At 47.1% G+C, this 23,887-nt stretch overlaps 1 protein-coding gene and 1 long non-coding RNA gene across 2 annotated transcripts in view; one reads left to right on the forward strand and one right to left on the reverse strand.

The window, feature by feature from the left end:
* Positions 1-6,513, reverse strand: part of TGM4 (transglutaminase 4) — a 67,243-nt gene extending 60,730 nt beyond the window's left edge. The window contains exon 1 of the mRNA XM_075315170.1: positions 6,460-6,513. The gene's annotated coding sequence lies outside the window, so the exon portion shown is untranslated. The remainder of the gene's footprint in view (positions 1-6,459) is intronic.
* Positions 1-23,887, forward strand: part of LOC142243339 (uncharacterized) — a 150,628-nt gene that overhangs the window by 20,194 nt on the left and 106,547 nt on the right. The gene's annotated exons all lie outside the window — the stretch shown is intronic.

A 23,887-nucleotide genomic window follows, 5' to 3' on the forward strand; every position in this document is an offset into this window, starting at 1 on the left:
CCCTGCAAACCACAGGCAAGCGATGTACATTACCGCAGGTAAACCACGAAATACCGGAGGGAATAACGCAGGAAAACGCAATGAACCGCACAGAATTTGCTGCCTGCGTTATTCCCTACGGGATTTCACGATTACATTGCAGTCAATGGAGTGAAATCCCGCAGCAACGTGCGGAAAAGGAGTGACATGCAATTGTTTTTGCTGCGGGAATCCCGTAGCAAAACATGCAGCTGTCCAAATCCGCATACTGCGCACAACATTTTTTTTTTCCATAGGTTTTGCTGGTGATTCCCTGCAGAGATGTTATGAACATTTTCTGCAGTGAAACATGCAGCAAAACCACAGGAAATCCGCGGGAAAAACCGGTAAGTGCGCACAGGGCCTTAGAGTCATCCTGAAATGTCACCCGAGAGTCAAATATCCCATACCTTTTGTGAGTAGTGTATATATAAATCCAGAAAACCAGTAGCACTGCCATAATTCAGCGAGAAACTCTCCCAAGGAAGGTGGCAAAGCTTCCTGTTAAGGAAGTAAACCCCTCCCAAAAAAAAATTACTTATATCACACAGTATTACAGTATATCACAAAAGTGAGTACACCTTTTATATTTTTGTAAATATTTTATAATGTCTTTGCATGGGACAACACTGATGATATACATTTTGGTAAAATGTAACTTAGTCAGTGTACATGTGACGCCCTGGCCTATCAGGTCATCACAAGGGTGCCGTGCAAACTGCACTTCTGCATGGTACCCGGTCTTCCTTGGTTACGGGTCCTGTCAATTTAGTGTTGCTACCAACAGGGTCCGAGCAGCCCGTCGGCTGTCGCGGGGGTGCCACACCTTGGCGTCACGAACAGGATGCGAGCAGGACCTACTAACCTGGGTGACGTGCGCCTTGAGAAGTAAAAATCGGAATCCAAAATCCCGTTTTCTGCGACGTCCGCCATTTTTTGGCAGTTTTCGCTCCAAAAACGCCATCTTCTTGGAAAAGGGCGCAAAGCCAAAGCCCCGCCCTTCGTCTTCAGCCTGAAACAGGAACCGGAAGTTCCCAGAAGGCCACAGCGCGTAAAAGAGTGCTGGGAGAAAACCGAGGGGGCATGCCCAAATGTAGCGAAAGCAGAAAAGAAGCAGGGATGCCAGGACCCTGCCATACTGTTCCTGGACAACGCAGAGGCAAGATGGCGGAGCGGAGCTGGTCACCGGAACGTGCTGTTCCCGGGACCGCGACCTGGATTGAAGAAGAAACCGAGCAGCTGTGCAGGAGAATTCCGACGCAGTTCCTGTTCATACTATACCACTGGAGGGAAGAGATGAGGAGTCTGGCGGTGGCGTGCGAGCCCGTGAGATTGAAATCCCACATGAAGAAAGGGTAAGCGGTTACCCAGTCACTACTGATTTGTATAATCTGGCCATTGCGCCTGAGGGATACGGTCTGCCCCCGCTTGCGGCAACCACTCCACTGTCACCTACAGCGTCCTCGGCGGACGCCGAGCTGCCATTATCCATCCCGGCAGCGGAACCTGCAGTCTGTTTTATGAAGCTCCAGCAGCAGCCCCAAGGTCCATCATCATCCCCGCCATGACAGCGGTCGTCCGGACACCGGCCAGACTAGACCCGGTCGCATCACCGGGCCCGTCCTTAGAGGCGGAGCACCCGGACCCTGCAACCCTGGCTGCGGAGCAGTCGGGCCCACTACTTCCAGCAGCGGGAGTGGAACCCTCCAGTTCTTCGGTTCCATTACCGCGCAGCATCCCGACGGCTGTTGGGGCCGCATGGGTCCAATTCAAGCCAGAACCAGCTAGGGAGCTGAGGCCGGACGCCGACACCCCCTACTGGGAGCGACACAGTCAGGAATTGCAACAAGAAATTGCTACCAGAAAACAGCGACGGCAGGAGCTGGCTGCTCGTAACAGAGCGGAGAAGGAGCAGGTGAGGAGCGCTGCTTCACGTGTCAAAGGGCCACGGTGCCGCGATCTGGTGGATCGCTTTGACCACGAGCAGGGATGGAGTTTCATCCGTGAAGCAGACCTCACAGCAGGGGTATTTGTGTCCCGGCGGGGCGTGTCCCCACACCTTCCTTGGAAGCATCCTGGCCGCAACCTGGAGCCTGAAGAAATGGTCAGCTACACCCGGCATTGCGGGGAGAGGGGCTGGTATGCCCTGGAAGTGACCAAACATGTCATGTACGAAGAAGGGTACGTGTCTGCAGAGGTAGCACGCCGTCGGAAAGAAGTGTGGCTACGGGACCCGACAATATATTACTAACAAGAATGTTGACATAGCAAAAATGTGATACTGTAAAACCGTTAGGTATCTGTGTTTTCCGTTTGTTATTTTCCACAGTTTGTTATTTTCCATATAGAAAATGTTAGAAAATTAGAGAATTAATGAAAAGCTAATTGCATGGGAAAGTAACCTGATTTTCTCCTAGATAGACAGCAGTTGTACTATGGTACAGGGACTCTTGATATGTTTTTACAAAGACTTCCATGTTCTTATAGTTAATTAGAAATGGACCATGGTCACAGGACTGGTGTGAACAACACAAACTTATGTCTTGTAAAAAAACTGCACCTGTTGTGCCTACCAGAGTCGTCTGAAATACCCTGGAACCTTAACTCGGCCCAAGGACCCATCTAGGTTTCCAGGGTAACCAGGTTGTTTAAGTGGGGGGTTGTTGGGATCTGAGACGTTGGGACTGCACTGTCGCAGGGAGGGACCGCAACGTGGAAGGTTGGGTCCCCGCTGCCACTAAAACCGGTGGCGTCCCCTGTGGCAGACGAACTCTAAATACAAAAGTTAGCAACGGTTTAAAAAAATGCCTTCTCTGTGTGGGATGGACCTGTTTAAATAAATGTTCATGTTAACTCTTTCCCTTCTTTAAAAAAAAAAAATAAAATGCTTGTTGTTCTGTAGCTCGCGGGCGAGCTATGTTTAACCAAGGGGGAATGTGACGCCCTGGCCTATCAGGTCATCACAAGGGTGCTGTGCAATCTGCCCTTCTGCATGGTACCCGCTCCTCCTTGGTTACGGGTCCTGTCAATTTAGTGTTGCTACCAACAGGTATACCTAAATCCTGAGGAACACTCTGCACCACACCCACCAAACACCCATTGGGCAGCCTGAGAGGAATAGGGCCATCCAGATGGAGGGATGGAAGAGGGAGGGCAGAGATGTCAGTTGAGTAGTAGTTGAGCAGTGAGACAGCGGTGACAGGACAGGTCACGCTGTGGAGCTGGGCTCCTGTACCCGTCCCAGGTGCCAGACGTTGGCTTGGCCAGAAGGAGCTGGAACCCCGGTCACAGGGGTAGTGACAGGGGGCATGGTGCTGCTACAGAGAGCGGGACGGCTGCTTTGTGCTACAACCGGGCAGGGGCCAGGGCACGACGGGGTACGCGGACCCTAGGCTGGGAAGAAGCTTCACGCAGCCCAGTAATTCACCCGACGGGAACGGAGTCTTCAGGAACCGTTCCCCACCCGCTCCAGAATCGCGGTACTAGCGCAACGAGGGGGATAGGACTTCCCACAACCGTCCAGAAAATCCCCAGCGTGAACCCTGAGAGCAAGCTCACCCTGCTAGCCACGCAGGTGAGCGGGACTCATGTAGTTTTAAGTGAAAGGGATCCATACGAAGGACACACAGTGCCAAGAGACAAGGCTTCAGACCAACCAGCAACACCAAAGGGGCACGGACCCAGCGTGCTCGACCAATTGAGACGGAGCATTCAAGAGTTTGGTTTACCTGGTGTCAGCATCAGTGACTTTGGACTGTGTGAGTACCCGATATCCCTTCACCCCCGACGGGTTCCCCACTCCATCCATCACCGAGTCCCGGGACACCACTCCCCCTGCCCACGGAGGGGTTAACATCTCGAGCTGCCACGCCATCGTCCCCGGGCTCCCCCCCAAATGGCAGCGGTGGTCCCTCACGTTACCACACACCGTGGGTGGTGTCACGAACATTATCCCATTTACCACCCAAAACATTCCCCCTTTTTATTCCGGGTAGCCGCGCGACCCCACCTCGGATCCGGAGACCCCTCGAGCCACTGTGGATCTGGGTCCGAGCAGCCCGTCGGCTGTCGCGGGGGCGGCACATACATCTTGTATGACAGTGTCTACCGGCAGCCAAGTCCAAGCTCATCATTAGAAGCTCTGGTGAATACCCAGTAGGCACTTAGTCATGCCCCTCCAGGGTAATCCCAGGCTACATGACCGAGTGGGTCCACACCCATTTCGGCCATTATTTGCAGTGCCCCTCCAGCCCTATCACATGCACAAGAAATCCTGTAAACAGTTTGTTGAAGACAAAGTAAGGACATTGATTACTGTTGATTACTGGAACCATGTCCTTTGGTCTGATGTGACAAAGATTAACTTATTTGGTTCAGATGGTGTCAAGCATGTGTGACAGCAACTAGATGAGGAGTAGAGATGAGCGGACCCGTTGAAGTTTGGTTCAGCGGGGTCAGCCGAACTTTAAATTAAGGTTGGTTTGGGCTTGAACTTGACTTGAACCCCAATGGAAGTCACTAATTGGGCAGTTCGGCTTTCCGCCCACATGCACCAGTCATAAACAGATCACTTTCCTTTTCTTTTTTTTTTTTGGTGAAGACTACAAGCATCCGATCACACTGTTGTTACCTCCAGGGTGAGCCATTTAAACACCGCAAGCGACTTGCACTGGGATAAGCACCGAGCACAGCCAAGCACAGCGATGCTCATGCGAGTGACGTTCATATGTAAAATACCCGAACTCATTTTTTTCATAAAAGTCAGAACAAAGAATTTCGCTCATCTCTAATTTGGAGTACAAAGACAATTGTGTCTTGCCTGTAGTCAAGCATGGAGATGTGAGTGTCATGATTTGGGTCTGCATGAGTGCTGACAGCTGTGGGAAGCTACAGTTCATTAAAGGAATCATGAATGCCAACATGTACTGTGACATTCTGAAGAAGAGCATGATCCCCTGCCTTCGTAAACTGGGTCACAGTGGAGTATTTTAACATGATAATGGCCACAAACACACCTCCAAAACGACTACTGCCTTGCTAAAGAAACTGAGGGTAACGGTGCTGGGCTGGCCAACCATATCCCCAGACATAAAACCTATTGAGCATCTGTGGGGCATCCTCAAATGGAAGCTGGAGGAGCGTGAGGACTCTAACATCCTCCAGCTCCGTGATGTCATCATGGAGGAGTGGAAAAGGATTCCAGTGAGTCCTGTGAAGCTCTAGTGAATTTGGCCATTTTCACTTAGGGGTGTACACACTTCTGTTGCCAGGGGTTTAGACATTTTATATATATATATATATATATATATATATAATATAAATATATATATATATATATATATATATATATATGTGTGTGTGTCAAAGACTATGCTGTTATTATATTCCTCTGACACAAATACAATTTAAGCTACTTTCACACATCCGGTTGTAGCAGTGCGGCACAATCTGGCGCTCTGCTGAAAAAACTGAACCCTTTTTTTTTTTTGCCGCCAGTTTCGTTTTTTCCAGCATTGACTTGCATTGGCGCCGCATTGTGCCGCATGGGCTTGCGTTCCGTCCGGTTTTTGCCGCATGCAGCAGATTTAGCTGATGCGGCGGCTGGATGGAACGTTCCCTGGCACGTTTTTTGTTCCGGCAAAAAAACGCATTGCGCCGCATCCGGCCGCTGCGGCGCATTTTTCAATGCATGCCTATGGATGCCGGATGCGGCGTGATGCGGCAAAAAACGCATCCGGCCGCCGCATGCGGTTTCTTTTACTGCGCATGCTCAGTAGCATGCCGCAACCGGAAAAAAACGGACGGGCCGCATGTAAAAACTTATGCAAAGGATGCGGTGTTTTCTCCGCATCCGTTGCATAGGTTTCACAGCCGGATTGAGCCGCAGTGCTCAAACCGGATGTGTGAAAGTAGCCTAAGACTGAAAAGAACTGAAAGACAAAAGCGCCAAATGGTTCTTACCCGGGTGGGAAACAAGGGGTGAAACACTTTAAGGGCTCACCTTTTCAGGTTGTGAGAGTCATAACCATTTGCAAGCATGCATAGGACATGGCTGCTGCAGCCCCACGTGGATTTAGACTGTAAAGCGGCAATGTAAAGGGTTAATGCCGTGAAGGAAAGAACAATCCAAGGTACCTCAATGGTGATTTATTGGACAATGCGTTTCAGAGATTCCACCTCCTTGATCAGGCCAAAATCACAAGCCATTAACCCTTTTCATTACCACATAAATACAATTCATACAATGAAAATATAAAATTCAGAAGTAAAACACTGTACTAAGGTTACTCACAAGTAGAGAACAAGTGCTGAGATAATTTAGCAATGAAACTCACTGTGAATGTTCTTTGTTTAGCATACATACACTATATAATTAGTTCAGATCAACAGGGAAAATGTGAGATTCTCTCTAAGATACTAATATTAACATGTATCACTCACCGATAGTTTTTCTGATCCTTCTACTAGGCTGCTCAGGGGTCAGATGTTGGGTGTAAAGACTACAGCCTTTATATGTAATCTGAGAAACTTAGAAGAAGAAATTCACCAATGAGACAATATTTATCTAACATTTACTATACTACTGGGGAAAACAAAGGATAGCAAGGTAATAAGAGGAGGAGCGGTTCAGTGGTTATGGTGATTTCTGTATAGCTGTAATCAAAGGGAGAAATCATAGAGCACAGGTAATGGTATCCTGTCCAAAACATGAAGAGTATGCTTTAGGCCCCCTTCACACGTCCGTGAAAAACACGCACGTGTGTTACGGGCCGTTTTTCGGGTCCGTGTCCCGTTTTTGTGTCCGTTTTTATGGTCCGTGTGGCACCTGTGTGAATTGCGTATGCTAGCCGTGTTTGTGTGCAGAACGTCCGTGTGTGCGTGTGGAATTAACGTGTATGTGTACGTGTAATGTCCGTGTGTAATGTGCGTGTGTGTGATGCACAATGTCGTTTATAAACGTCGGCTGACAGCAGACAGAGTTGCGCGATGAGAATGAACTCGGGTGAACTTCACCCGACTTCATCCTCATACCGCGGCTCTGTCTGTGCCGAGTACTGATTAGCGGTCACCTGTCAAGGATTCACCGGTGACCGCTAATCCCCCGAGTAACTGAAGTTTCCCCCCCTCTCTCATACTCAGCGTTCCTCGATCCCCGGCGCGGCCCTGCACGGCATTCACACGGCTGCGGCGGCTTTTACTACTACGCGGCCCATAGCTGCCAATAAGTCCTAGATTAATCATGTCAGGCGTCTATGAGACACCCTCCATGATTAATCTGTAAATTACAGTAAATAAACACACACACACCAGAAAAAATCCTTTATTAGAAATAAAAACACACACATATACCCTGGTTCACCACTTTAATCAGCCCCGAAAAAGCCCTCCATGTCCGGCGTACTCCAGGATGGTCCAGCGTCGCATCCAGCGCTGCTGCATGGAGGTGACAGGAGCTGCAGCAGACACCGCCGCTCCGATCACCTCCACGCAGCTAATGAAGACAGCCGTGCGATCAGCTGAGTTGTCACTGAGGTTACCCGCTGTCACTGGATCCAGCTATGGGCTGCCAATAACTCCTTATTACCCCGATTTGCCAAAGCACCAGGGTAAATCGGGAAGAGCCGGGTACAGCCCCAGAACTGTCGCATATAATGTATGCGGCAATTCTGGGCGGCTGCTGACTGATATTGTTAGGGTGGGGGGCTCCCCATAACGTGGAGCTCCCCATCCTGAGAATACCAGCCTTCAGCCGTATGGCTTTATCTGGCTGGCATTAAAATTGGGGGGAACCGCACGCCGTTTTTTTTTAATTATTTATTTATTTATTTTACTGCACAGTATAGACACGCCCACCGGCTGCTGTGATTGGGTGCAGTGTGACACCTGTCACTCAGCGTGGGGGCGTATCTCACTGCAACCAATCATAGGCGCCGGTGGGCGGGGAAAGCAGGGAATAGGAGATTGTTTAATGAGCGGCCGGCTTTTTCAAAATAGTAAAAGCCGCCGCAGCCGTGTGAATGCCGTGCAGCGCTGCGCCGGAGATCGGGGAACGGTAAGTATGAGAGAGGGGGGGAAACTGACCGACAGACTGTGAGAGAGGGACAGACAGACAGAGAGACCGACAGAGAGACAGAGAGATTGACCGACATACACAGAAATAGAAAGAATAGCCGACATCACTAGAAATAAAAACACCAAACGGACACGGACTATAGGTAGATGCATACGTGTTTACTAACGTGTGTGCACATACCCATAGACTTTCATTGTGTCCACGTGTGCGTGCTCCGTGCAGATAACGGACATGCATCCGTGCAAAACGCATACACATACGGATCACGGACACGCACACACGGACATAATGAAATAACGGACGTGTGACCACAATCATAGATTAACATTGGTGCACGTTTGGCCGTGTCTCCGAAATATACGGAAACGGACCAAACACGCACGTGTATCACGGACGTGTGAAGGGGGCCTTAGACGGGTGATTGCTTAAAAGCCCTGATTTACCAGTTCTCTAGACATGGTTATGATTGCTCATGGAGGAGAGCTAATACAATGGCTCACTGAGTCACTAAAACTGGGTTCACACATAGCGACAGCGACAACGACGTCGCTGTTACGTCACCATTTTCTGTGACGCAACAGCGACCTTGTAAGTCGCTGTTATGATCGCTGCTTAGCTGTCAAACACAGCAGAAACAGCAGCGATCATAACGACACGCGTCGTTGTGCTACATGTGCAGAGAGAAGGGAGCCGGGCTTAGCGCTGGCTCCCTGCACTCCTAGCTACAGTACACATCGGGTTAATTACCCGATGTGTACTGCAGCTACATGTGCAGAGAGCAGGGAGCTGTGCACACTGCTTAGCGCTGGCTCCCTGCACTTCTAGCTACAGTACACATCGGGTTAACTACCCGATGTGTACTGCAGCTACATGTGCAGAGAGCAGGAGCTGGCACTGGCAGCGAGAGCGGCAGACGCTGGTAACGAAGGTAAATATCGGGTAACCAGGGAAAGGTCTGCCCTTGGTTACCCGATGTTTACCGTGGTTACAGCTTACCGCAGCTGCCAGACGCCAGCTCCTGCTCCCTGCTCGCTTGATTTCGTCGCTCTCTTGCTGTCACACACAGTGATGTGTGCGTCACAGCGGGAGAGCGACAACCAAAAAATGAAGCTGGACATTCAGCAACGACCGGCGACCTCACAGCAGGGGCCAGGTCGTTGCTGGATGGCACACACAGCGACAGCGACGGGACAGCGCTGCAACGTGACAGAAAATTTTGACGTAGCAGCGACGTCGTTGTCGTCGTCGCTGTGTGTGACACCATTAGTAGCACAATGTCTTCCACCTACAATAATGCCACTTCATAAATGCCACTTCTATTTAAGCAGGTGCACTTTTCACTTCTTACTCAGTTTCCTTAGGTTGTTACTTTGGAAATTAAGGTGTTGATGCCCATTTTATTTGGAACTTTCTTGCTTCCTATCCCCTGTAGGAGTGTATGGTATCACTACTCTGGCCATGTTTTTCACCTTTGTGCAACACTATAAAAGTGTTGGAACGGAGGAACGGAGACCCTAGTTTAAAAGGCCTACATTAATGGACCTGGCTGTGTGTCGCCCTGGACAAGCCAGGGGCCACAGAGAACAACACCAACACACCCCACACTCCCTGCAGGCACATCAAGGTCAGACACAAAACCCTTGTTGCCTTCCTCCAGGGGCTGATGTCCACACCAGGGGGTGGAGCCAGGCGGTTGGTCTCCACCCACCAAGGAGTTCCCAGTCCTGGAGGAGGGAAAAGAGTCAGATGAGTTTGGACAGTGAAAGTGGAAGGAGTGGAGAGTTAGAGTGGAAAGAGATTAGTTCAGGAGTTGGAGGAGTGAGGAAGTGAAGTGGTACTAGAGCAAACAAACAGTCTGAAGAGCGTCCGGGTGTGTGGCCCGGGCGAGACAGCAGGGTTGGCAGACGGTGGTGACCGTCTGCAGGAGTGGCCGATTGGAGTCTACCGTAAGGACCGAGGATGGGTGGTGGCCCGGGGGTACCGGACCGGTACACAAAGAGAAGCCAGCACCAGTGGCAGGGGCCTTTCGGACCCCGGCAAGGCTAGGAGTCTCCGTGAAGTTGCCGAATCCGTTAGTGAAGGGGACCTCCGGGTTTACAAACAGTCAAGTCCCAATAGAAGGCAACAGTCCAACCCAGTGAGAGAGACACCGCCACCGCCAAGGCAACCGTTTCTCAGGGCCAGCGCCTTCGGGCAAAAGGGGCTCCCCAGCTCACATCCAAGTCGGGGAGTGGGTTACCGGTGGGAACCCATTGAAACCATAAAGACAGAGTAGGTGCAGGGAAAAGACAGTCACCGCTAACCTGCAGAGAACTACAACACCGCAGCCGTCCGAGGGACCCGTCCATCCAGCCGCTTGTTTTACCGTGAACTGTGTCATCATCATTGGGCTGAGTGAGTACCTCCGTGCCGTGCGGCACAGCGCTGCCCCTGCGACCCTGCACCTCAACAGGCCTCGCAACCCGCCTGTCATCAACCCTTACCCCATCACCGGGCCCCGGGACAACCAACCCCCTACCCACGGAGGGGAGGATTAACAACAAAGCTGCTCCCTGTCACCGCCCCGGGATCCCCGTCCAGAGCAGCGGTGGTGTCCACAAAATCACCACAACCGTGGGTGGTGTCACGGACAATATCCCCAAAACCACCCCTTTTCACTCACGGGCGAGGAGCGCCGCTCGAGTCCCCGGGATCCGGCCCACCGCTCGAGCCACCACCGAGCAGCAGCAGCCGGAGTGGCAGCGGCAGCCGGACCCGAGCAGTGGGAGAGCGCAGCGTCCCCTCCTCCGCCCGCGACAGCTGTATCCTGTATAAAGATATAAGTGCAAAATATATATATGATAAATATATATGAGGTATTAGTTGATATTTTGGCCAAAATACAGATTCTCACAACCCAACGTCAATGGTCCTCATGCTTGTGAATCCCTACACTAACTTTAAAAGCTAAAATACAAAAAGAGGAATTACATTTTCCACAAAAAATCAGAAAAATTCACAGCAAGAAAGTGCAACAATTTGTACCTGCCCAGGCCTCAGAAAGAAATGCACTCACAGGATGCAGCAAAACCCCTAAATCCTCCATCTTTATAAAGGAGTTTTGCTGCATCCTGTGAGTGAATTTGTTACTGTGACCTGTGCAGGTAAAAATTGTTGCCTTTGTAGGCGCAATCATCAATAGCTCGCTGGAAATATTGTCAGTCTTTTCAGAATTTTACCAAGATTTATACAGTACTAAAGTGCTTTGCACTATAGACCAAACTAAAGGCCACTTTACGCACAGCGACATCACTAGCGATGTCGCTGCCAATTGCACCCGCCCCCGTTGTTTGTGCGTCACGGGCAAATTGCTGCCCGTGGCGCACAATATCGCTAGGCCCCATCACACGGACTTACCTTCCCTGCAACGTCGATGTGGCCGGCGAACAGCCTCTTTTCTAAGGGGGGCGGTTCGTGCGACGTCACACGGCAGGCTTCCAATAGAAGCGGAGGGGCGGAGAGCAGCCAAAGGAAAGACACGCCCACCTTGTTGCCGGAGGACCCAGGTACAGTGCTGTTCGTCGTTCCTGGGGTGTCACACGTAGCGATGTGTGCTGCCTCAGGAACGACAAACAACCTGCGTCCAAAAGCAGCAACGATATTTGGGATTGAAACGACGTGTCAACGATCAACGATTAGGTGAGTATTTTTGATCATTAGCGGTCGCTCGTACGTGTCACACGCAATGAAGTCGGTAATGAGGCCGGATGTGCGTCACGAATTCCTTGACCCCCAACGACATCTCATTAGCAATGTTGTTGCGTGTAAAGCGGCCTTAAGGTGTATGTAGATGCAATACAATTACCCACGATCTCTGCAGCTGACTGGGCTTATTTAAATGGCCCTATAATACTTGATGAATTACAATTAGCGGTGGAGTCTATGGCCAATAATAAGTCCCCATGTTTAGATGGTTTCCCTATGGAAAGTTATAAGAAATTTGGGAATGTTCTGTTGCCACACCTGCTTGCCACCCTCCAGAGGGCTTTTACCGAGGGGTCCTTGCTGAGGTCCATCAAAGAAGCAGTGATAGTCGTAATTCCAAAACCAGGCAAGGACCCTTTGCTCCCAGACTCATATCGGCCTATGCTGACTACTGATATAAAGATCATTGCTAAGGTCCTTGGTTCAAGGCTCAGTAAGGTAATAATTAAGGTGGTACATGTGGATTAGTCAGGATTTATGCCCGCTAGGTCCACCGCAACAAATATCAGACGGCTATTCCTTAATCTTCAGTTACCAGTGAATAACCCGGGCGACAGAGTCATATGTTCGCTGGATGCGGCCAAAGCATTTGATTCAAAAGAATGGGAGTATTTGTGGAAGGTCATGAATAAATTTAGTTTGGGCACGGATTTCATCTCATGGGTCAAAATGTTATATGGAAACCTGACGGCCAGAACGAGGATAAATGGAGGGTTATCAGCACCTTTTGAATTGCATCAAGGCACACATCAGTGGTGTCCTCTATTCCCTTTATACTTCGCACTGTCCATTAAGCCCCTTGCTATAATTATTACAGCCCATGTGGATATGCGGGGTTTCAGAGGGGACCGATCAAGGAGAAAATTGCACTTTATGTGGACAACGCCCTATTATTTTTAGCAGAGGCTTCATCGTCCCTGAAGGCGATGTAGGTTATTGGTGATTTTGGCTGTTATTTGGGATTAGTGATCAACTGGAACAAGTCGACACTGCTTTCAGTAGATGGGAATAGAGGCAATGAGCACATTTATGCTAGGTCTGGGCTAAGGGTACGCTCACACGAGCGTGAAAATCGGACGAGTGCAATGCGAGAAATTCTCGCATTGCACTCTGACCAATGTTAGGCAATGAGGTTGAGCTGTTGGTCAGCTTTTCTCGCATCCAGATTCTGGATGCGAGAAAAGCGGCAGCATGCTGCGTTTTGCTGCTACCGCCGTATCTCTCGCACCCATTCAAGTGAATGGATGCGAGAGATACATCGGACTGCACTCGGATGTTATCCCAGTGCAGTGCGATATACGCACAGGCTGACAGTGGAGGAGATGGGGGGATTAACCCCTCCCTCTCCTCCGCAGCGCCCGCACTCAGCTTCACAGCTGTGACCCGATCGCAAGATCGGGTTACAGTCGCATGACACTCGGCTCAGGCTCGCAGCAGAGCCTGAGCCAGGGGGCATTAGCATATCGCATCCGATGCCCTCGCATTGGATGCCATACGCTCGTGTGAGTCCAGCCTAAAAGTGATTTTGGAGTTTTTATACCTTAGCATTAATATAACAGGGAAGGTGGATGACTATGGGAAATTAAATCTTATCCCGGTTTTGGAAAAGTTTCATTAAGTCATTTATAACCAATAATGTTGTGTGTAGTGAGGAAATCATCCAGCCCTTTTTTTAAAAGCTGTTATAGTATCTGCCATTACTACCTCTTGTGGTAGGACATTCCACAATCTGACTGCTCTAACTGTAAAGAACCCTTTTCTATTTAGCTGCCGGAATTGCTTTTCTTGCACTCAAAATGAATGCCCCCTGGTCCTTAGTATTTTGAAGGAATAAGTAATGTGCCAGTCCTTTATATTGACCACACATGTATTTATACATATAAATGAGATCTTCTCTCAGACATCTTTTTTCTAAGCTAAACAAATCAAATTCCAACCTTTCATCATATGTGTGAGGTCTTCCATTCCTTGTAATAGTCTAGTTAACTGCATTTGAACTGACTCTTAACTTCTCAATATCCTTTTTAAAATGTGGGGCCCAAAACTGTATCCCATATTCCAGATGTGGCCTTACAAGTGATTTATAGAGGGGTAACAATACGTTGGGATCACAGGATCTAATTCCAAACTTCTGTATGGATTTTTGTTTATTTCTACCATTATGCTAGAGAAAGGCTGTTTGTTACGTTTTATGAACGTTAATAAAACCTCTTGTTTGCACCAAGAGACTTTTTGTCTGTACGGTATCAACGCTAGCAGCTGCCTGAATGCAAGTGCTGGCGGCACAGGACTGGAGCAATGCAAAAAAAGGGTGAAGACGCCAGAGGGTGAGTATAATACTACAGCCAGGGACCTTAGATTAAAAGCACTACTCCAGTAATGAAAAATAAAATGCTGGAGTAGTGCTGGAAAGGTATAAAACATATATAACATGTACAGTTTATGTTTTATGTAATGATAATGCTAAAACATTAAAATAAATAGGATAAGTAACCTGAAAAATAAACTATAGCAGAACTGCATTTTTCCTATTTATCTTATTCATTACCTCTTTTATTTGCAAAGCAAAGTTTTAGATAAATATAAGTTTGAAACAAACAATTGCCCAAACCAACCTGGCAAGCAATAGAATCAACTGTAAAACACACGGGCCACACCAAAAACAAGCACAAGTGTTGTGCAAACTCAAAGGGTGGCGAAAAGATTAGTGGAAATGAGTTATTCAATATTGATTCTTAGACTTAATATGGGATTTTGTATTACTGAGAATCATAACAACACATATGTTTAAGTGCCACCCAAACTGTAAGCATTAGTGCCTGCTTTTCCAGTCATACACCATAAAGACTCGTACAGACAACTGTAGTTTCAGTCCAAGCGTGATCCAACGAAACCTCGGACCAATATCATTCAATGAAACAATGCACGTCTGATTTTAATCTGAGTGGTCAGAGGAAAATGATCGCAGTGTGCACAATCAGTCTCCGTGAATCGGATCTATAAAGTCTATAGTTCACAAAAAAAGATAGGTCCGCACCCAGATGTCTTTCACAGACTGACAAAATGGAGAAATGTATTTTTTTTTATTATTTTCCATGACCACTGAGGAAGGATTCTCCGGTCGTGATGGTTAGTATACCCAAATTAACCTAATAAATAATACACCGACTGCATGCGACTTGGTTAAACAAATTGGCCACAGCAGCCTTTATTACCTATTATTAACATTCTAACACAAGGGGGCGCCGTCCAACGGGCGACCCCAAACCAATAATAGGTAACACATAAATAATAACTGTACATGTAACCCCATGTAGGCCCGGTCCAGAAACCACTTCCTCCACCAATATCCCTGGCCGCAACACTCCGACCCAGAGATGAGGTATTAATCACCCCGTGGATTAATACCCCCCAAACTTTGCAGAACCCCGTGCCTGCAATTTACCGGAACCCGGAGACACCATACCAAGACAGTGCCTCTCAGTCCAGCCACCAATCCCTTACAACCGCCTCTGGACCAGACCTACCCCCGCTGCTGCGACAGAACATACGACTCTTTCTAACCTGTATTCCTTTTTTTTTTTTTTTTTTTAAAACTGCATCATATTCCATTTTCTCATTTTGTTTTCTTTGTTTTTTTTTTGTTTTTTTTTTTTTTTTTGTAAAAAAACAACCAAAACATAGCCAAACGAACTCGCAAAACACAAGGGCGGGTGGGCGGGAATCCTTTGCTGTCCGGAGTCACAAGGAAGGTAAGACCCCTCCCCTATAGTTTATATACTAGCCCCCTCCCCACCCTACAGTGACCCTATTCCACCAATCCCCTAAAAGGGCCCATAATGCCCTTTAATTCACTTTATTAACCCCTCACTCCCTCCCTTCCCTCTGGTCATGTCGCCCCTCCCCCCTATGGGGTCCATGGCTTTCTCATCCAGGAAAAACAGATCCCACTGTGATCAAACTCAGATCAGTCTTATTAGCATAATCAAACAGATTTTCTTGGATGGAGAAAATGTGTTTATGCGACCCTACCCTAAAGGTCCAGTCACACTAAGCAACTTACCAGCGATCCCAACAACAATAGGGATCGCTGGTAAGTTGCTAGGAGGTTGCTGGTGAGATGTCACACTGCGACGCTCCAGCGATCCCACCAGCAACCTGACCTGGCAGGGATCGCTGGAGCGTCGCTACACGAGTTGCTGGTGAGCTCACCAGCAACCAGTGACCAGCCCCCAGCGCCGCGTGGAAGATGCTGCGCTTGGTAACTAAGGTAAATATCAGGTAACCAACCCGATATTTACCTTGGTTACCAGCGCACGGAGCTACACGTGCAGAGAGCAGGGAGCAGCGCACACTGAGCGCTGGCTCCTTGCTCTCCTAGTTACAGCACACATCGGGTTAATTACCCGATGTGTGCTGCAGCTACATGTGCACAGAGCAGGGAGCAGCGCACACCGCTTAGCGCTGGCTCCTTGCTCTCCTAGTTACAGCACACATCGGGTTAATTACCCGATGTGTACTGCAGCTACATGTGCACAGAGCAGGAGCCGGCACTGACAGTGAGAGCGGCGGAGGCTGGTAACAAAGGTAAATATCGGGTAACCAAGGACAGGGCTTCTTGGTTACCCGATGTTTACTGTGGTTACCAGCCTCCGCAGAAGCCGGCTCCTGCTGCCTGCACATTTAGTTGTTGCTGTCTCGCTGTCACACACAGCGATCTGTGCTTCACAGCAGGACAGCAACAACTAAAAAATGGCCCAGGACATTCAGCAACAACCAACGACCTCACAGCAGGGGCCAGGTTGTTGCTGGATGTCACACACAGCAACATCGCTAGCAACGTCACAAAAGTTGTTCGTTAGCAGCGATGTTGCTTAGTGTGACGGGGCCTTAACATTGGGCCAAACATTCATAATATAGATAACTATATCTAGATCTGAGTTATAACAAGCAAGGGGTACAAAAATAATTTTCTGTTTTAATATAGCTGGTATACCCTAACCATTAAACAATGCCAATTTAAATGGCATAATCCCAGTTTCCTATAGTTTATGTTCCCTCTAATATGCCTCATAAGGCACAAAATTATATTTTTGTGCTATTTCAGCTCTATCTGGGGTGGTATAAGTCAAGATGACATCTACATTCTTCAGCGCTTACTCCTTCTCCATTAACCCTTTCATTATTCATTATCCATTATGGATATATCCATCATGGAAAGTGTCAAGCAGTTTGGAGTGGTCTCAGAAGCAAAGTACTTCCCTCTGTACTAGTCGACAGAGGACAGATGACAGTTATATTATATAGCTGACACCTTCCTCTAACAGTGGCCATCCGCGTACCTACTGATCAATGCTTATATCCCACTTAAATGCTGCTGTATAGGGGCATAATGATCGCGGTCGCAGAGAACACGAGTGCGATCGGGTCCCGGGGTGAAAGGTGCCCACCTGCTTACTTCAGCTGGATGTTCATCCAAGCATGCCCATCAATTTAAAATCCAGGGACTTGTTGGAGTACATAAATAGAGGCTGGCAATTGACATTAGCGTGATTTGGGGCGCTTGACATTGACGTCATGCGTCGCCATCACAGTCACATCAATATCAGGTTCTGGACAGTGAGCTAGCTACAGAGGAAGGTGCCGTGCAACGTTGGAGTTAGGGAACGTAAGTAAAATGTTGTTTTTTTTTTTTGCTAAGTGGAAGATGCAGAATGGGGACTATAAATACCATGAACGTGCCCAGTATAAGGACATATATACCAGGATAAGGACATATATGCAATGATAGACCAGGATGTGGAACATACAGTTAGGTCCAGAAATATTTGGACAGTGACACAAGTTTTGTTATTTTAGCTGTTTACAAAAACATGTTCAGAAATACAATTATATATATAATATGGGCTGAAAGTGCACACTCCCAGCTGCAATATGAGAGTTTTCACATCCAAATCGGAGAAAGGGTTTAGGAATCATAGCTCTGTAATGCATAGCCTCCTCTTTTTAAAGGGACCAAAAGTAATTGGACAAGGGACTCTAAGGGCTGCAATTAACTCTGAAGGCGTCTCCCTCGTTAACCTGTAATCAATGAAGTAGTTAAAAGGTCTGGGGTTGATTACAGGTGTGTGGTTTTGCATTTGGAAGCTGTTGCTGTGACCAGACAACATGCGGTCTAAGGAACTCTCAATTGAGGTGAAGCAGAACATCCTGAGGCTGAAAAAAAAGAAAAAATCCATCAGAGAGATAGCAGACATGCTTGGAGTAGCAAAATCAACAGTCGGGTACATTCTGAGAAAAAAGGAATTGACTGGTGAGCTTGGGAACTCAAAAAGGCCTGGGCGTCCACGGATGACAACAGTGGTGGATGATCGCCGCATACTTTCTTTGGTGAAGAAGAACCCATTCACAACATCAACTGAAGTCCAGAACACTCTCAGTGAAGTAGGTGTATCTGTCTCTAAGTCAACAGTAAAGAGAAGACTCCATGAAAGTAAATACAAAGGGTTCACATCTAGATGCAAACCATTCATCAATTCCAAAAATAGACAGGCCAGAGTTAAATTTGCTGGAAAACACCTCATGAAGCCATCTCAGTTCTGGAAAAGTATTCTATGGACAAATGAGACAAAGATCAACCTGTACCAGAATGATGGGAAGAAAAAAGTTTGGAGAAGAAAGGGAACGGCACATGATCCAAGGCACACCACATCCTCTGTAAAACATGGTGGAGGCAACGTGATGGCATGGGCATGCATGGCTTTCAATGGCACTGGGTCACTTGTGTTTATTGATGACATAACAGCAGACAAGAGTAGCCGGATGAATTCTGAAGTGTACCGGGATATACTTTCAGCCCAGATTCATCCAAATGCCGCAAAGTTGATCGGACGGCGCTTCATATTACAGATGGACAATGACCCCAAGCATACAGCCAAAGCTACCCAGGAGTTCATGAGTGCAAAAAAGTGGAACATTCTGCAATGGCCAAGTCAATCACCAGATCTTAACCCAACTGAGCATGCATTTCACTTGCTCAAATCCAGACTTAAGACGGAAAGACCCACAAACAAGCAAGACCTGAAGGCTGCGGCTGTAAAGGCCTGGCAAAGTATTAAGAGGAGGAAACCCAGCGTTTGGTGATGTCCATGGGTTCCAGACTTAAGGCAGTGATTGCCTCCAAAGGATTCGCAACAAAATATTGAAAATAAAAATATTTTGTTTGGGTTTGGTTTATTTGTCCAATTACTTTTGACCTCCTAAAATGTGGAGTGTTTGTAAAGAAATGTGTACAATTCCTACAATTTCTATCAGATATTTTTGTTCAAACCTTCAAATTAAACGTTACAATCTGCACTTGAATTCTGTTGTAGAGGTTTCATTTCAAATCCAATGTGGTGGCATGCAGAGCCCAACTCGCGAAAATTGTGTCCCTGTCCAAATATTTCTGGACCTAACTGTATATACAAGGATGGGGGACATATTTACCAGGATGGGAATTATATATACCAGGATGAGGAACATATTTACCTGGATGGGAGATCTGGTTACTCGGATGGGTGGCATATTTACCAGATAGGGGCTCAGGATAGGTGACATATTTACTAGGAAGGGGCTTGGGATGGGAAATATATATACCAGGATAGGGACATATATACCAGGATGAGTCCAGGATGGGGGAAATATTTACCAGCATGAGGCCCAAAATGGGGGACATCTATGCTAGGATAGGAGACATATTTACTAGGATTTGGAACACATTTACCAGGAAGGTGCCTGGGATGGGATACATATACACCAGGATGGGGGACATATATGCCAAGATAAGGACATACATGCCAGGATGAGGGACATATATATCAGGAAGGGGGACATATTCACCAGGAAGGGGACCAAGATCGGGGACATATAGACAGGGATGGGGATATATATACCAGGATGAGGGACATTATTACATAATGAAGGGGGAGGGGGGCAACACTTATGTCTCTAGTTACGCCACTGTTGCTGTCAGTTGCCGACAGCGGCATTTAGGCCCCACAATCCGGTCTGGATGTCAGTTAGGAGGCCATCATCTTCCTTATGACGACATCACAGGAAACCAATGAGTTGCTGTAACAGCCGGGGGCAGCTGACAGCACCCATGCCTGTCATGTCATCCCTCTTGTGACATCCATCCTGTAGCTGGCATCATAGAAGACAGTGTTTTTACTATACAGTGCCTACAAGTAGTATTCAACCCCCCTGCAGATTTAGCAGGTTTGATAAGATGCAAATAAGCTAGAGCCTGCAAACTTCAAACAAGAGCAGGATTTATTAACAGATGCATAAATCTTACAAACCAACAAGTTATGTTGCTCAGTTAAATTTTAATAAATTTTCAACATAAAAGTGTGGGTCAATTATTATTCAACCCCTAAGTTTAATATTTTGTGGAATAACCCTTGTTTGCAATTACAGCTAATAATCGTCTTTTATAAGACCTGATCAGGCCGGCACAGGTCTCTGGAGTTATCTTGGCCCACTCCTCCATGCAGATATTCTCCAAGTTATCTAGGTTCTTTGGGTGTCTCATGTGGACTTTAATCTTGAGCTCCTTCCACAAGTTTTCAATTGGGTTAAGGTCAGGAGACTGACTAGGCCACTGCAACACCTTGATTTTTTTCCCTCTTGAACCAGGCCTTGGTTTTCTTGGCTGTGTGCTTTGGGTCGATGTCTTGTTGGAAGATGAAATGACGACCCATCTTAAGATCCTTGATGGAGGAGCGGAGGTTCTTGGCCAAAATCTCCATGTAGGCCGTGCTATCCATCTTCCCATGGATGCGGACCAGATGGCCAGGCCCATTGGCTGAGAAACAGCCCCACAGCATGATGCTGCCACCACTATGCTTGACTGTAGGGATGGTATTCTTGGGGTCGTATGCAGTGCCATCCAGTCTCCAAACGTCACGTGTGTGGTCGGCACCAAAGATCTCGATCTTGGTCTCATCAGACCAGAAAACCTTGAACCAGTCTGTCTCAGAGTCCTCCAAGTGATCATGAGCAAACTGTAGACGAGCCTTGACATGACACTTTGAAAGTAAAGGTACCTTACGGGCTCGTCTGGAACGGAGACCATTGCGGTGGAGTACGTTACTTATGGTATTGACTGAAACCAATGTCCCCACTGCCATGAGATCTTCCCGGAGCTCCTTCCTTGTTGTCCTTGGGTTAGCCTTGACTCTTCGGACAAGCCTGGCCTCGACACGGGTGGAAACTTTCAAAGACTGTCCAGGCCGTGGAAGGCTAACAGTAGTTCCATAAGCCTTCCACTTCCGAATGATGCTCCCAACAATGGAGACAGGTAGGCCCAACTCCTTGGAAAGGGTTTTGTACCCCTTGCCAGCCTTTTGACCCTCCACGATCTTGCCTCTGATGGCCTTGGAATGCTCCTTTGTCTTTCCCATGTTGACCAAGTATGAGTGCTGTTCACAAGTTTGGGGATGGTCTTAATTAGTCAGAAAAGTCTGGAAAAAGAGATAATTAATCCAAACATGTGAAGCTCATTGTTCTTTGTGCCTGAAATACTTCTTAATACTTTAGGGGAACCAAACAGAATTCTGGTTGATTGAGGGGTTGAATAATAAATTACACTCTGAATAAACTTTTCACAATTTAAAAAAAAAAAAGAAATAACATTCTTTTTTGCTGCAGTGCATTTCACACTTCCAGGCTGATCTACAGTCCAAATGTCACAATGCCAAGTTAATTCCGAATGTGTAAACCTGCTAAATCTGCAGGGGGTTGAATACTACTTGTAGGCACTGTATATAGAAGTACTGTGCTATTGCAATATATAGTAGAAGCCGTAAGATGATCACAGGTTCGAGTAGCCTAATCGAAGTACCAAATAAAGTAAAAAATAGAAAGTCTATATATATATATATATATATATATATACCGTATATATATATATATATGTATATATATATATATATATATATATACACACAGAAATAAAAATTACATAAAATGTTGAATCAAGGGGGGACAAGGAAGGCTGGCCATTTCACATATAGGGGCACCTGCCAACTAAATTATGGATGACGAATGCATGACTAATTCTAATTTCAAACGATCAACTCATCTCTACTTAAGAAAACAACAGAATTGTGTATAACTGGAAAACAATTATATAAATACCAAACTTTTGAAAATTAATCTGCACATGTATATTCTATATGCAACATCTGGGAAAAATGTGAGCTATTCTTTATTTGCTACTAATGCATTGGCTTGAAAATGAATACAAATACAGTATTAAGGTTTCACAAAAGGTGTCAAATGGGTCACTGCATTCATTGGAGAACACCCTTAACACATGTTAAACAGAGCAGCGTAGCCAAGTGTCACATGTATGATTTATGTGCATATGTGAACTTATGCCAAAACCCAGGACGAAACATTTGGGAGCTTTGCAGCTTCTGCAGTAAACACCAGTCTAGAGCTCTAAACTTCAGTTTTCAATTATCCCAAACAGGCAAAGTTTTTATTAATTTTCCAGCATCACACAACTGCAAAATGAGAATAGTTGTTTGTATCTGTATTATATATCCTGAAATTATGGGTAGTTAGAGGTACTGAAAACAATAAGTTAGGAAATAATAATATAGAAAATTAACCATTTTTGGCCTTCTGACCCTTTTGATTTCCTAAAACATAAGGAGCAGGGACTCTGAATTTGTAAATAATAAAGGTCTCCTGACTAGTGATAGGCAAACTCGCATACATCCAGAAACGGCGAGTCCAACCAGTTTTGAAAAAAAAAACCCCACAAAAAAAACCCCCAACCCAGTTTGGGCCCAGAATTGATCCCGGGTATCTGCCCAATCCCCATAAAAGTCTATAGGGACCCGAATGATGCACCTTAAAATGGTGGTAGGAAGGTTAGGGGGATTAGAACAGGCGCATTATACTTACCAGTCTTCCACGTAGTAGAACACGACTTCAGGGACCGCTCATTAATTTCACTGCTTTCCCCGCCCCCTAGCAGTTCTGGCATCTGTGATTAGTTGCAGTCAGACCGTGCTACCACCCTGTGTGACAGCATATTTGACTGCTTGCAATTGCACATACTGTGTGTGTCCCTATCGTGGTGAAAAAATAATCAAATGAATAAAAAATTGGCAGCCAACAGCCATGTGCTTATCTTGGCTGTATATTAAAATAATGTGGCTTTTATAGAAATTATTTAAAAAATAATTAAAAAAAAATGTTGTGCTTCCCCCCCCTAATTTTGATACCCAGCCATGATCAAACCGACAGCTGGTATTCTCAGACTGGGGAGGCCCATGGTTATTGGACTCCCCTAGCCTAGAAAGAGAAGCCTGCAGTTGCCCAGAATTGCCTCATTTATTAGGTGCGACAATCCCAGCACTTTGCCCAGCTCATCCTCATTGCCCTGGTGTGAAAAATGAGCGGCCCCGGAAGTAGTGTCACACGCCTGCAAGAGACTCGTAAGTATAATGCATCTGCTCTCTCTATTTTCTTCCTTTTTCCTTTGTTTTTTTTTTTTTTTTTCAATTACCGTATTTTTCGGATTATAAGACGCACTTTTCCTCCCAAAACTTTTTGGAGGAAAATGCTTTGATGGTGCTGGGGTGGCTGTGCAGTGTCTGCAGCGGCTGTGCGGGGTCTCCAGCGACTGCAGCGGCTGTGCGGTGTCTGCGTAGGGTCTCTGGCGGCTGAGGCTGGGGCTGCTGTGCGGGGTATCTGGCGGTTGGACTGCCGCAGCGCGTCGGGCGGTGAGGACTTAAAATAATGCTGCCCAGAGTCGGTGCGTGCGCAGATGGAGCTCTCGGCTCAAGCTCTCATCTGCGCAGGTGCTGTCTCCAGCCCATTGATCTCCCTCCAGCAGACTTCAGGAAAATGGTGCCCAGAGGTGGTGCTTGCACAGATAAGATCTCGGCTTGCCATTGAGCCTAGAGCTCAATCTGTGCTGACTCTAGGCACAATTTCTTTGAAGCCCTCACCACCCGCAGCAGCAGCTGCCCCAGCATGGCAAACCAAGCC

This window comes from Anomaloglossus baeobatrachus, chromosome 6, assembly GCF_048569485.1.
Source record: "Anomaloglossus baeobatrachus isolate aAnoBae1 chromosome 6, aAnoBae1.hap1, whole genome shotgun sequence".
NCBI lineage: Eukaryota > Metazoa > Chordata > Amphibia > Anura > Aromobatidae > Anomaloglossus > Anomaloglossus baeobatrachus.